The 15,764-nt window shown below is 34.6% G+C and overlaps 1 pseudogene; it reads right to left on the bottom strand.

The window, feature by feature from the left end:
- Positions 1-10,979: 10,979 nt before the first annotated feature.
- LOC149259658 (cullin-1 pseudogene) lies at positions 10,980-15,231 on the bottom strand (annotated as a pseudogene).
- Between the last annotated feature and the right edge of the window lie 533 nt (positions 15,232-15,764).

Genomic DNA, 15,764 nt, shown 5'->3' on the forward strand with positions numbered 1-15,764 from the left:
CAGGTATACATCAATGACCTTCGACCAGAAGATTTTGCGTGGCGTTCGACGCCAAGTCCTTTATTCACGCCACGTGAATTGTACTGCAGTACCTTGAGGGTCATCGTCATTATTGGTGATTCCTCTCGCGCTTGTTAACGGTTTTCATTATTGACCGGTAATCAAGCGATGTCTTTCCATGTTCGACTTCAGCGAAATTCTCACATGGATCGACTTGTACTTAGAGTGAAGATCGAACGAGTTTGAAGACCCCGGATCTAGTTTCATCCATCCGGGCTGCGATACATATTCAGGAAATATAAAAGCATTTATCATGTACATCATTGCAACAGATGATCATCCTACTCAAAGGATGATAATTTCAGCAGAAAATTATCAGTCTACCTTCAGACGATCGTCTGTCATATGTACCAAAATGTATTTATAAAAGCTGAGCATGGGAATGCCCGCCTCAGCTAGATCATGAAAATAGAATGAAAAATAATGTATTGTATTGTATTGTATTACAGGGCGCCTCCTCAGCACTGGAATGAACTTCGGACCCTCTAGATAAAGCATTTCACCCGATAAACGGCCTCATACTTTAGGGGGCAACTGTTATAGACATTTTTGTGCCTCGCATCATGGAGCATGAAATGTCAATAATCACAGGGATCCTCAGTCCCTAAACATGTTGTTCTTACCCCTAAAAGAACAAGGTCATCAAACAACAGCACTTCCAATCAGTTCTCCACCTGAAAACACTTCAAAACAGGCTTATTTTGGATCATGTCAGCTGCTCCACTGAGCTTCTGCGCTGGAATGCAACTGTCCCTCCTTGTACCTGCGCTGGAAGTCAGATTTAATGAAGGCTACCTACGCTGGGCGAGATTGGCCAAGTGGCACAGTCATTCTGCAAGGTGTCAACTGCCCAGGAAGCTTCCAAACTGACACTTGGTTCATGAGATTCGCCCTGTGATGAGTAAGAGGTACTTGATCACCATGTGTAAGCAAGGATCTCCAAGTGGACTCAAGGACTGAAGTTTAACTGAAGAGGGAGAGGACACAAGGCAGCTTCATGTCAGTCTCAAGCTGACTCATCCTCTCTTCTTCTATCCTATATATAGAGCTCTTCTATGAGGTCTAAGGAGGCTGGAATTTTGTGTAAAGCAAGGAGGTGCTGTTGGTTTACAGTTAGAGCTATTGGGTGATTGTTTTACTAGAGGTGAAGAAGAGAGTTCTTGCTGCTGGGGAGGTGCCGCTGGATTGGAGCCATCATTGGTTGTAACCTTCTCAGAACCCTGTTACTTCTATCAATAAAGTTTTGCATGTTCTCCTATATACTTGTATTGCATTGATGTATTGTATTTACATGTATATTTGATTCACTCTAATCCATGCGTCAGTTATGAGTACTTGTATCTTGTAGTTTGCTCTCTTGTTTTGTGCAGGATCTGTGTGTAGCTGGACCGGCAAAGAGAGCAAGGAGCTGGGAACAAGAGACAAAGAGAGAGGACAAGGATCGACTAAGCGAAAGACACCAGGTTGGTTAATCTTTCTTCATTCTCTCTGTACTTTCATAAAGGAAATCATCAAAACTTTACTTTCAGTTGTTGCTAAAGACTGTCACCTTTAGAGTAGGGATAGGGTCATCCGCATCGGATACTTTTCCCCACAACAAACATCCAAGTTTTTGGGGACTCCATGCCCATCATCAATTGGTTAAATGACATTCAAATCTGCTATAGCATTTCTCTCATGCCCATCTTTGAAGAAACTAAGAGGTTGATCAACTTCATTAACTATTTCACTTGTTCCCACATCTATATGGAAAAGCATTAGGACATAGACAACATTTTCAAAGGTGGTCTATTAATGACATTAGGGCCTTGGGAGGCTACAACATCACCACTTCTATTTTATTTCACATGCAAATTCATGATCTTCACATAGGGGTTGTATAAATCTATTGTTTTAATAACTCTACTGTTTTTTTTTCATGAATGCACATAAAACTTTCATATGCAAAATGTAATTTTATCATTTTCTTTGAATGAAATTACTATTTTTTTCTGTAGGGTATGTGTGTGTGTGTCTTTTAGATAAAAAGAATGGTAATAGGTTTTCAACTGAATCTAATTAACCTTATATAATACTTTTTTTTAATGGAAAATAAGTTTAGATTTTATATGAGGAATATATTGAATATACCTCTTAGTTCCAATGCATTACATCAAAATTTATCATATCACTTGAGAAAATTATCTAGATAATAAGATTCCAATAATTTCTTCTAACTAAAAAAGATAACAATCTAATTAACAATGTTATATATATATATATATTATATATATATATATATTATATATATATATATAATTATAATTTAAATTGTGCAGAGTGATCATTTTTACAAGAATACAATAAAATATTTACAAGAATACAATAAAATATTGAAATTAGAAAGGAAAAAATAATTAGAGGTTTTCATAAGGATTCAATGGAGTTAATGGTTAAATCATGATTTTGATTGTACAGTTTCATCATAGATGTTGATAAACACTGAATTCATTAACAAGTAAATTGGTTAAAGGTTAAATCATGATTTTGATTGTATGGTTTAATAATAGGTATTGCTTAACGCTGAATTCATTAATAAATAATAATATTTTTTTTTTGGAGTGTACAACGATAAAATGGATCAAAATGCCAAGATTAATACAGATTCCTAGTATTATAGAGCCTATTGATCACTGCTATAAATTCCAGGCAAAATATAGGCCAGAAGTTTCTAGGAAAAAAAAACCAGTTTTGTCCATTGACTGATGAAAACTAAAATGCGTTAGTGACATAACTAATCAATCTTTTAATATAGGCCAGAAGTTTCTAAGGAAAAAGAAAAAAAACCAGTTTTGTCCATTGACTGATGAAAACTTACTGATGCTGAAAACGCGTTAGTGACATAACTAATCAACCTTTTTCCTCTATTTTAAGCTTTGGGTTACTGTGCAAGTCATTTCTGCTATCTAATTAAAAGAGTTTCATAGATAAACGGAAAGTTCAGCCTGTACTGTGGGTAGTTTTACATACGGTCCAAATCATGTTAGCCATTTGCACGAATGCTTGAGGGTTGTGTCGTACGCCATTAGAGTTTCTAAAGGGTCCAGCAATGGAGAGTGGATAATGACTTTAGAGTCAATGGGTTTGAGATTGTTCCTCAATTATCATGATCCTTCACGGGGATCAATGCCTTTCTGTACCTTGGTAAAGTATGAACGTGTGAAATGATCAGAGGTAACAGGGAGGAAAAAGTTATTCATCGAACAGAGATCTCTGGCAGAATTATTAAGTGATAGATAGTGCAAGGCGGAATCATAAGCTATAATGGTTTTAACAGATTCTGCTTGTCACTTCAAGGTTTTAAGTAAAATTTATGCAAATTGCATTATAAAGGGAATCGGGATATTTGTCCATTCAATTATTAAATAACCTTAGTCTAGGTTTTTTAAAGGCCAGAAAATCTCCCTAGTTTACGGAATCTAGAGATTAAAAGTTGGATTAAACGCTGGGAAGTGTACAGCCGACCACGTAATGAAACAGAAAACGGGATACCTGCGTGGACTCAGTAAAATTGATGCAGTCACAAACATGAAAAATCGTGTTGGTTTCAGAGAGGGTGTGGACAACACAGTGCAAAAACCAGTCTCTCATGTTCAGAGTGGGTGTGGACAGCACAGTGAGGAAACCCTAGCCCCATAAAAGCAAGATAATAATAGGGGGCTGAAGACTTTTCATTTAAGGTTTGTTGGGCTCAAGGCAAACAGCGCAGATACGTTATAAATCAGATGTGCTTTAGTCACTTGCATTTAAGGTACATGTTGAAGTAGAATTTCTCGAGTAGCTAGAAATAGCAGCTTCGTAGTGGTAACTGACATTTAAAATGTTTGGCTTGTGTTCATTTCATTTGGAAAATTTTCAAGGAAAATAAGGTTTTAGTTGATTTAGCAATCGATCGACTTTAAGGATCTGCGTGGTTTTAGGTCATTTAGCAATCGATCGACTTTAAGGATCTGCGTGGTTTTAGGTCAGGTTCATTTAGGCAATAAAGAAATTAAGGGAGAAATTTTATCATTAATAAATAAATGGGATGGATTGAGATAAATGTGATGATTGAAGATAGATGGTGTATACATAGAATAAGAAGTAGCTTATTTTTTTTTTAGGTTTATATAAATCAGATAGATTGAGATAAATGTGATGATTGAAGATAGAGGGTGTATAAATAGAATATAAGAAGTAGTTTACTTTTTTAGGTTTATATAAAAGGTAATTTTTTAAAGTTGATTTTGATTGGTATTGAGTAGGATTTTTTTGAAACTTAAGTTTTAGTGATGTAATGCGCGGAAATCAAAGAACACTTAGCAATAGAATGAAACAAGAAGCTCTGGATATGATATTTATCTAGGAAACTAAATGTTCCATTCAAAAAATAAAAGAAATTCACAACAAATGGCTCAATAGATTTGAGTTTCTAGAAGTTAAAGCAGATAATACAGCAGGAGGCATACTCACTCTTTGGAACCCCCAAAAGATTGGCATAATAGATGTTGAGGCATCTATGAATTATTTATCAGTGGTTATTCACCCTGTGGGAGATAGAGAGACTTATTTGGTCACGAATGTTTATGGCCCTCAAAAAATGGATGATAAACTCAGGTTTCTAAATTTTCTTGTGGATCTAGGAGATAGACATGCAGGAGTACCATGGATCATGGGTGGGGACTTCAACATGATCAAATCACTTTCGGAGAAAAAAGGGGGAACCAGAACTTTAAGCAAAGACTCTACAACATTTCAAACTTTTATAGATAATATGAAGCTAGTTGACACTGATATGAGTAATGGCCTCTTTACTTGGAACAATAAAAGAGGAGGAGAGTCTCAAGTAGCCTCAAAGTTAGACAAATTCATAATCTCAGAGGACCTTATGCTCACCAACAAGGAAATGATAGCGAGAATTCTCCCCTTTGGAGGCTCGGACCATTGGCCTGTACAACTTGAGGTTCAGGGCATTGGTACCCCCAAGAAAAGACCTTTTAGATTTGAGAATATCTAGCTCACCCACCCAGATTTCATAAGCAACATTGCAAATTGGTGGACAGAAGATCTGCATATTTAGGGTACAAGAATGTTTCTGTTACACAAAACACTGAAGCACATCAAGCTCAGACTTAAAGATTGGAACAAGAATGAATTTGGAAATATTTTTGAAGTGAAAAAAGTTATTGAAGACAAAATGCGGGAACTCAATCAAGCCCTTATCACAGATGGATTTGATAAAGTCATAAATGATCAAGTCACCAAACATCAATAAGACTGGGAGAATTTATGTAAACAAGAGGAAATATTTTGGAGACAAAAATCTAGAGTTCAATGGCTAAAAGAAGGGGAGCGAAACACTAGATTTTTCCACAGATCCACCATGGCGAACAGATCTCATAATAGGATCTCTTCGATCAAGGATGAGGGAGGTCATCTTCTTAATTCCCATGAAGATATAGAAATTATGTTAGTTCAACACTTTCGAGGTATAGCAAAGGAAACCATTTCAGACAGAGATCATTTTATCAGGGACTTAACAAGGCATATACCTAGGCTTATAACAAGAGAGGAAAATTTCAATCTTAATAGGCCAGTGACTGAAGAGGAGGTTAATGAGGTCATCAAAGAAATGCAGAATGGTAAAGCGCCAGGCCCTTATGGTTTCACCTAAGGAGATGGGATGGTGCGAGGGGCCGAAGTCCAGGCGTTTTCGACAGACTCAAAACACCCGTTTTTCTTTCTGTGGTGGTAATACCGATCTTGGGGTGGTTTTTGGTTTTTCGCATGCCCTTCAAGCTGGAAGCGGTATTTTGGAGTTGGGAGCGATTCCACTCACCAAGCAACACGTGGCCTAGGGAGGGGAGGGAATACCATCCTCATCGCGAGGTAATTCTCGGCGCTTTTGGCTCATGCGATATGCTCCTCAGCCGTTGGATCAAGCACGTCGATTCTACAATCAAGATTAAGCGAGCATGTTGGTGGGTCCAGGTCGTTTATCACGCGGTAATTCTCCGTGCTTTTAGGTCTTGCGATATTATCCTCCGTTGTTGGATCTGGCAAGGAGAATCGACGGTTAAGGAAAAGTATGCAGGTCCGAGTGAGGGTTATCTTCCGTGCTTGTTTCGCTTCATGGTGGGAATCGGTGGATTTCGGGTGAACTACATGTTTGAGGGTTATCCCCCCTTTCGGACACGAAATCCTTTTTGAATGGTTTGTATTTCCTCATCGGGTTCGATTCTAATTTTAAAGTGTTTGCATGTTCTCGCCCTGATTTGAGCCTGATCCGTCAGATCTCTGAGGGGGGATCGAACGGTCTCGCCTTTTGCTTGTATTTTGAGGGTTTTGTAGTTATGTTTGTGGGCCCTTGGCTCAGTTTTTAAGCCTTAAACCCGATGACCTAGGCTTTAAGCAGATAGATATTTCTTTGGCCCACAGTTCCTTTGGGACTGTTGTATTTTATGTAATTTGTTTTCCGATTTAATGAAATAGAAGGTACGACTCTTGCTTTAGCAAAAAAAAGATGTAATGCGCGGAAATCTAGTGTTTTAAGGTTTTTCAAGCCTTGAATTTATTTATATACTAAAAAAACATATCTTAAACAATTTAGATTCATTATTTTTATCAAAAATTGTATTATCAATTCTAGGATAAAAGACAAAAACATCTAACAGTTAAACAACTAATATAATAATTATTAATATTATATATCCTAATTGATAAAAAAATATTAAAAATATCTATAATTTGTCATTAAGTTCAAATCATTTATATAATAAAATTTTATTGTTATCTTATTTTTAAGCTTTTCCAAGAAACCAATAAATACAATTTTTATATATAAAGAGAGTGATTTTTAAAAAGAAATTATAACTAAAGTATATAACCCATATTAACATTATATAATAAATATTTGCATAGATTGATTTAGGTATAATAAAAGTTTTTAAAGGAAATAAGTTAATAAGAAGGGAAATATCTGATTCTTTGATTTTAAGAATTTAATTTATTTTAAGCTTTTCCATGAAACCAATAAATACAATTTTTATATATAAAGAGAGTGATTTTTAAAAAGAAATTATAACTAAAGTATATAACCCATATTAACATTATATAATAAATATTTGCATAGATTGATTTAAGTATAATAAAAGTTTTTAAAGGAAATAAGTTAATAAGGAGGGAAATATCTGATTCTTTGATTTTAAGAATTTAATTTATTTTATAATATATTAAATTTAAAAAGGAAATTATTATATGGTTAATATTAAATTTGAAAATAAAATTATAATAATATAAAGCTTTTTTATTCAAAGTTTAAATATATTTTACAATAATATTAATAATGTTCTATAATTAAATTTATAATTAAAATATATTTTATAATAATATTTATAATTTGTTTAGTTTTAAATTAAAATTAAAATTTTAAATTAAAATTTAATTTTTAACATAAATTTTATAAAATAATATTAATAATGTTCTATAATTAAATTTATAATTAAAATATATTTTATAATAATATTTATAATTTGTTTAGTTTTAAATTAAAATTTAATTTTTAACATAAATTTTTTTGCCACATTAATTGATAAAATAATTGAAAAACTTTTAAAATATTGAATATGTAAAATTTTTAAATTTAAAATATATGTTATAGATTAATTATTAATGTCATAAATATGTCTATTTTGGAATTCATAATTTTGGAATCTATAATTTTAATTTGATCATCAATAATTATTAATTTCCATAAAATATTTTAAAATATTTTTAGTAATAACACACAAATTAAAAGTTAAGATTTATTTTCAAAATAGTTATGCATTTTTTTCCTTTTAATTAAATTTCATTTATTAAAAAATGTCACGTTAATGTGGTTAATGTTATATGAACATGTGTCATATGACATGAATTATGATTGATTGGGCATGTGGTATTGATTAACTATGATATTGGCCCAAGTTATTGTAACAAAACTTATTTTCAACTTTAAAATATCCATGATATTATAAAAGTATTATGATGCTTAATTTTAACTACTTAAAATGTATGATGAAAATATTTTGATATTTACTATAAATTAAGAACTATCCTCATTTATCAACTATTTAATTTATTATAGATTAAAATTTATGATCATTTATCAATTATTTAATTTATATAACTACCCTAAAATTATTAACAAATTCATTAAACCAAAATTAAAATTTTCAAAACTATTAAATATATAAACCCTTTAAACTTTTTAATGTACATTGAATAGTAATAACACCAACCATTTTCAAATAATCATCATTAAAACTCGAAAGCTTATCATATCAATGAAAATAAATTGAAAAGCTTAAAAAATGTCCATGTGTAGATCAATTTAACTTTGAATGCGTATTAAATATTAGTGTCTCTAACATTATACTGTCTAAGTTTGTCCATACAACAATCAACTTTACGTTGAACCATATTAAATATTAGTGTCTTTAACATTATAGTATCTAAGTTGGTCCATACAACAATCAACTTTACATTGAACCATCTTTATGTTAAGTACAAATTCTGCGTATTTAATAATGTAGAAATCATGAAACCATCTTTACATTCGCTGCAGATTCTGTGATGAAACCATCTTTACATTAACCGCAGACTCTGTATACCCAATGGACAAACAGAAATCTGCATAGAAGATAAGTTCAAATATATACCACATATAATCAATATCTGAACAATAATGTAAACTGTCCGTATCAAATCAGACTGGATAAATTCCGAAATATACTACCATTAATGCAGCTTATTTATTAGTTCATAAATACACGGGAAAAATTTAGTCAATATCTAGACAATGCAATGCAATGTAGGCTGTCCATATCAAATCAGAGTGGATAAATCCCGAGATATTCTACAATTAATGCAACTTATTTATTGCCGTAGTTCATAATCGCAAAACGTTCAAACCCTCAATGCAGAGATACTCACAGTACACTGTTGTGAGTGAGCCTGTCAGTTGCCACTCGTCAAAGTCAATACCACAGAATACTGCCAGCGCCCGCGAGACATATGAGATGAGTTTAGTATTGAATTAACACTAATAATGTATCAGTTGCACACGACTGTAACACGGCCTTTGACACAAGATACCTACAAAGATTTTTCCGCGTTTGTTCCACTGGAGAAACTTTAGTTTAAAATGGCAAATCCTTAAAGTCAAACATTCTCCACCATGCACATTCTTGTCAAGAAACCAGCTAACAGTTGTGAGGTTTCGCCTTTTCTCGATGGTTGTATATAGAAAAAGATTGAAGGCGGTTTAATAGGGGAGAGATTCTTAATGTCGTGCAGGGACCAGTGATTGATATAGCACTAGTCCCACCGAACCACCAGAAATTGAGACTTTTACAATCAATATTTAAACAAAGATAAATAACATTAAGTATAAATAAGTATTAATTTATGTCCAAAATTTCCCCATACATTGACTAGGACCACAACTGTCCATAAATAGTATCTTAATACTTAAGAGTGCAAACCATATTGACCCAACTAGAAAACAGCTAAAACCATAAATTCTTCCAAAATGGTCTATTCCAGAAGTATAAAGTAGCAGTCACTTCAACCCCCACTCATCAGAATTGAAGCTTTGTATCGCAAATAAATATCCATACCTGCACATAATAAAAGGGAATGTATGTCAGCGATAATTGTTGTGTTGTGCAACAACTAAACCCCTTATGTTCAATAAATGACACCCAACCCAATAACATTTAAACCCACTTTGTTCAATAAATGACACCCAAACCCAATCACTGCAATAAATGACACCCAATTCACTCTATTTCTCATTAAAACATATCAAAGCACATGGATCAACAAATAACAAATTCTCAAACCTTAGATCACATCAAATTAAATCCAGACCACACATTCAAAATGAAGCCATTGCAATCCATGTCCATCCATGTCCACCAATTAAATTCAAGTGCCAAAAGCTATAAAAGAAGTTCAACCATTGTTGAAGTTGCATCTTATGCTTTCAAACTATTCAGCGAACTTGAAGACAACATCACAAAACAGTTGCCAGTATATCCAGATTAGTTATATCAATTACAACACATTCTTCTTACAGTTCTGTTTTCATTTATCAAAGTTCTTACAGTTTCCGTTCTTACAGATTTAGTTTCACTTTCATGAAAATCAGCACACAGCCTACAGTTCTATTTCACAAATCACCTTCTTACAGATTCAGTTTCACTTTCATGAAAATAAACACACAGCCTACAGTTCTATTTCACAATTCACCTATTTCTATTTCTATGTTCAGACTTATAGACGTATTGATGTGCCCGACAAGATTTTATTGAAAAGCATAATCAAATGACTACTACTTAAGAAGAGTCGACATATAACCAGGAGGATCAGAAGAAACCAAATTGTAAAGAAAATATTGTTAAGGAGCACCAAGATATAACCACAAGGATATGACAAAAATAGATAGTAACGGAAACACTGTTAAGGGGAACCGAGTTATAAGATGAAAACATACAGTAAGGAAAATATTGTTGTCCATTTGTATGAAACCATACAGTAAGGAAAATAGAGTACTTAGATTTCATAAAACAACATTAAAGACTTTGCAATAGGTCAATTTCTCCATGGAGAATTTATCTTTTCCTCTCTATACTCCTTTCCTTCTCTTGGTTTGATGATCAACATATGCATGACCACATTTTATTAACTCCACCACCACAAGAGCGGAGTTTTGATCAGGTTACGTATATGTATATATTGGGATCTTGTTGGTCTGGTCGCAAGAAATCCCTTGATATCAAATCTTTAATGCCTTTTTCCAGTGATTTAATGTTGGGTTTGAACGTGCCTTCAAGTTGCTGGATACATTCACTCAATAATCATTGATGATGCAAAGCCTTTCTACTTTTCATGATACGAACTATGGTGGCTTCAATGGCTGGTTTTCTATCTTTTTCCACCGTCCCTGTGACTTTTTTCTTCTCATTCACGAGGCTGGGAAGTGGAACCTTAATCCTGGCCATTTTATGTGTAAAAGCAGAATTGAATTCAAAAGTATCATGTGGAGCTATTGTTTTGATGGGTGGCTGCTTCAAAAGAATTTTGTAATTTCTACATGCAAGTGAATGCAACAATCTCTCAACATCTTCATCTGGCAAATTCAACAGAAATTTAATGTCTTCGTAAGTCAATTTTTGAGAGTCATTGAACAACAATAGCGTAGCTGCTTGGTAGGTTGTTACTATCATGTCTAGACGCTTGTGGTCAAAGTGGGAGATGATATCAGACGTGCCCAGTGAATGTGTCCATGTAAGCTTCCGATTTTTATGTTGGGTAGAATAGAAGTGCTCAAAAATCTCAACACAAGTAAGCATCTGAGATGGCAGATTAAGTTGGGAGCGTCGGTAGTTTGGCCACATTGCCATATTCAACATTGCAGGGGAGAAATCTATTGTATGATGATTCCGTTGTTTCGAAATATCATGAAAGGTAGCTTGCATTTCTTGGTTAAGGACAAAATCATTAACCATGGTCTCCATCTTGAATGTAAGCGATGAACCACACTGAACCTTGAGCTTTGACAACAAACTCTGTTCATGATTTTCAATTACCTTTTTATTATTGAACAACAATCTGCGAGAAAGTTCTTTCCTGCAAAATTCAGAAAATACATCTTTATTGCCCACATACATAATAAGCTTCACCACTTTTTCCAACTCACTATCAATATGATCATCGTCATCCCTTTTCAGTACAGTATTACAAACTGTAGACAGCAACTCTGCAACCCATAGTTACTGTTGTAGGTTATCTTAAAAGTTCCCCAACCCTTCCAATGTATATTTCTTGAACAAGTTCTATATATTCGTTTTCTTAGATATGGAAATTTTTTTGTAGATTTATATAATTGAAGGTGTTATTTGCTTAATCCAAGGATGTCAAAAACATTCTTATAAGATAAGATTTTACTTTAATCTTGATCTATCACCTGGAAACCAATGTTATGTGTGTCATGCAAATTATGGGTGCTGACTATCATTTTGTTTTTGTGCTACATGGATCAAGTTTGTCTAGCTTTGGATATTTTCGCTTTTTGGCCACAGGCCTTCCTCTTTTCCTTGGCTTTTTGTCTTGCTTATTCCTAGCTTTCTGCCCATCTTTTGAGGCAAAAGAAAGTTGTAATTTGCAATGACAGACTACGAAGTAATACAATTCGATTTTTTGGAAGTCAAATCTATGAAATATTATAATTGAGAAGATTTCTTGGAAACATGATCCAACTTTTCCTTTATTTTAGTTACCACATTATCGAGGATTTCTTTCTCTGCATGATGAAAGCATGGATTCAAGGCTTTTTATGCACATAACTACCGATAACCAAAACATCACAAGTTGTGATCAATAGAGTAACTGAATGTGAAGGAACTTCTTCCGTGGTCATAGCCATGGTTCTAATGATGCTAGCATGTGCAATATCACTAGCAAATGATACGAGACAGAGTGAAACAAAATATATGTGCACATTTCTCTTGCTTATGTCTTAGCTAAAACACTGTGTAAATAGGTGAACAAAGGTCAATGGAGAGACTCAAAATGCAATAATCAAAATCGACTAAGCTAGTAACTCAAGATAATTTGGCTTTTGGTTGCCTATCCTCCGAATGACCTCAGACAAGATTTTACTTTAATCTTGATCTATCACCTGGAAACTAATGTTATGTGTGTCATGCAAATTATGGGTGTTGACTATCGTTTTGTTTTTGTGCTACATGGATCAAGTTTGTCTAGATTTGTATATTTTCGCTTTTTGGTCACAGGCCTTGCTCTTTTCCTTGGCTTTTTGCCTTGCTTATTCCTAGCTTTCTACCCATCTTCTGAGGCAAAAGAAAATTGTAATTTACAATGAGAGACTACGAAGTAATGCAATTCGATTTTTTGGAAGTCAAATCTATGAAATATTATAATTGAGAAGATTTCTGGGAAACATGATCCGACTTTTCCTTTATTTCAGTTACCCCATTATCGAGCATTTCTTTCTCTACATGATGAAAGCATGGATTCAAGGCTTTTTATGCACATAACTACCGATAACCAAAACATCACAAGTTGTATCAATAGAGTAACTGAATGTGAAGGAACTTCTTCCTTGGCCATAGCCATGGTTCTAATGATGCTAGCATGTGCAATATCACTAGCAAATGATACGAGACAGAGTGAAACAAAATATATGTGCACATTTCTCTTGCTTATGCCTTAGCTAAAACACTGTGTAAATAGGTGAACAAAGGTCAATGGAGAGACTCAGAATGTAATAATCAAAATCGACTAAGCTAGAAACTCAAGATAATTTGGCTTTTGGTTTCCTATTTGGCTGTTACTAAAAATCTATGTTTTCTTCCATTTCCATCGAGTTACATCACTGCAATGGAAACGTAGGGATGTGGTCAAAGGACAGGTTTGGAGAAAGGGATGTTGAGGCATGAACTCTATTTGTAATCTTCGACTTTTGTAATAATACATATTCCAATGTCAGCGAATCACTTATAGAAAACAACAAAACAACAAACAAGAAAACAATATTTTAAGTAGTCAAACTGAACAATAGCTTTGTTGGGAAATATATAACAAAACTAATCAATACAGTCATGGTATTGTAAGTGTAAAGACAAGTTATAAAAACAACAATCACTGATAATTTTGAAGACATACAACAAAATGATTTTGTATATTTGATTTTTCAAGGATACTAACATACATGTTGATAATTTCCTGTAATAAAGCAGAAGTATTTTTGCCTTGTATGAAAGCATAATTTACAAATATTCTAATGTCTAAATGCATGCAATAATTTTATAGGTAGTTGCATCTATAGCAAAAGGAAGTTATGTTGCTCGACAAGGAGAAGTGGCAGGAGAGTGACAAGGGGTGTGCAGTTGCGATGCACATCGTCTGATGAGGACATGACAGTTGATGTCAATGTCAACAATGCACCAGGGAACATTGTTGAGGATGACTATGTGACGGCCGCTGATGTTAACACACCATCAGCCACAGAACCACCATCAACAATAGTCCAAGGAGCAAGTTCAACTAAAAAGATCAATGCTATAAGAGGATGGACAAAAGAACAAATGTTAGTTGCAATTGACGACATAAAGTTTAATGGATACTCAGTTCGGGCATCTGCAAAAAAACATGGTATTCCTCCCTCATCAATACATTATTGGATAAATGGACTGACTCATAAAAAATGTAGAGGGCCTCTTACAATTATGATTGAGGAGGAGGCCGAGGTGGTTGAGTGGTGTAAAGAGATGGCCCAATTGGGACATGGGCTAGAGTTGATACAACTCAAATCCACAGTTGCTCAAATTTGTCAAGGGAGGCCAAACCCATTCAAAGATGGGTTTCCTGGTAAATCATGGTGGTTTGGGTTTAAAAAAAGGCATCCAGAACTTGTATTGTGTACTGCTGAGGGCCTTGACAGAGACAGAGCATTAAATTTGCGCCCTGCAGTTGTGCAAAAGTTCTATGACACACTTTCTAGTGCTTACAATAAACATCCTTATGGAGCAGACTATATATGGAACTGTGATGAAACAAGTTTACAGGCAGGGAGGAATTGTGGCATGCGGTAATTGCCAAAAGAGGGAGCCGAAATGTGCCAAAGATTTTGCCTAAGAGCAGGGAGTGGATAGCTATTTTATGTTGTGTCAATGCAATTGGTACTTCAATCCCAGGATTTTATCTATCCAAAGGTAAAAATCAACTAAAAAACTATATACAGAACTATGAACCAGGTGCATGCATGGCTGCACATCCCCATGCATGGATGACTAAAGAACTGTTTCTAAGTTGGATTTTTCACTTTGCTGCATCGGTACCAGGTGGTGTCTCACCTAATAACAGGGAGCGTCTCGCAGACATCAGCTCAACCATGGCGGACGAAGCGCGCAGGTACTGGAGCCATCCCGTGCCATCATCGACAGAGGGCTTTGCCCAACAGCCGGACCTGAACAGAAAAACAAGAGGGAAACAACACATCGTAGAAATGAGGTGGAAACAACCCTAATCACGATGCAGAAGCGTGTTTTATTACCTTGACATGGTGCCCAACACGTGGCAGTCCATGGTGGACGCCTGTCGTACGAAATGCATGCAGTTCACGTGGCAGTAGGCGAAGTGGAGGGGAGGGCGCACAGGTAATGACATCCCTCCCCTATATCTGAATACGTTTACCGAATTGAATTAATGTGATGGTGCAGGTTTATACATTGAAAAAAGTGATATTGACCATTCCATAATAGTAAAATAATTTTATTTTACTTTTTAATAAATATGTTGGTGTAGTAGTTTAATCAATATGGGCCTAGAGTATGTTTTAAAAGTGTTATTGTTTGGCTAAGAGCTGGTCTTTCTAGGATTTAAGAAAAAAGTTAACAACCCAAGACCTAGTGGTAGAAGTGAAAGCAGGTTATTCCAGGTGGTTTTTCTTGAATAAGGGTGACGAGTCAGCCTCATTAGTTGTTAGCAGCTAGAGATGGTTGTCCTCACTGCTGTGTGGTTTTTCTTGAATAAGGGTGACGAGTCAGCCTCATTAGTTGTTAGCAGCTAGAGATGGTTGTCCTCACTGCTGTTTTGACAACTGAGTCATGATAGGTTTT

Source organism: Pinus tabuliformis, chromosome 6 (genome assembly GCF_031772625.1).
Source record: "Pinus tabuliformis cultivar Carrire ecotype Pingquan chromosome 6, CPIR1, whole genome shotgun sequence".
Taxonomy (NCBI): domain Eukaryota; kingdom Viridiplantae; phylum Streptophyta; class Pinopsida; order Pinales; family Pinaceae; genus Pinus; species Pinus tabuliformis.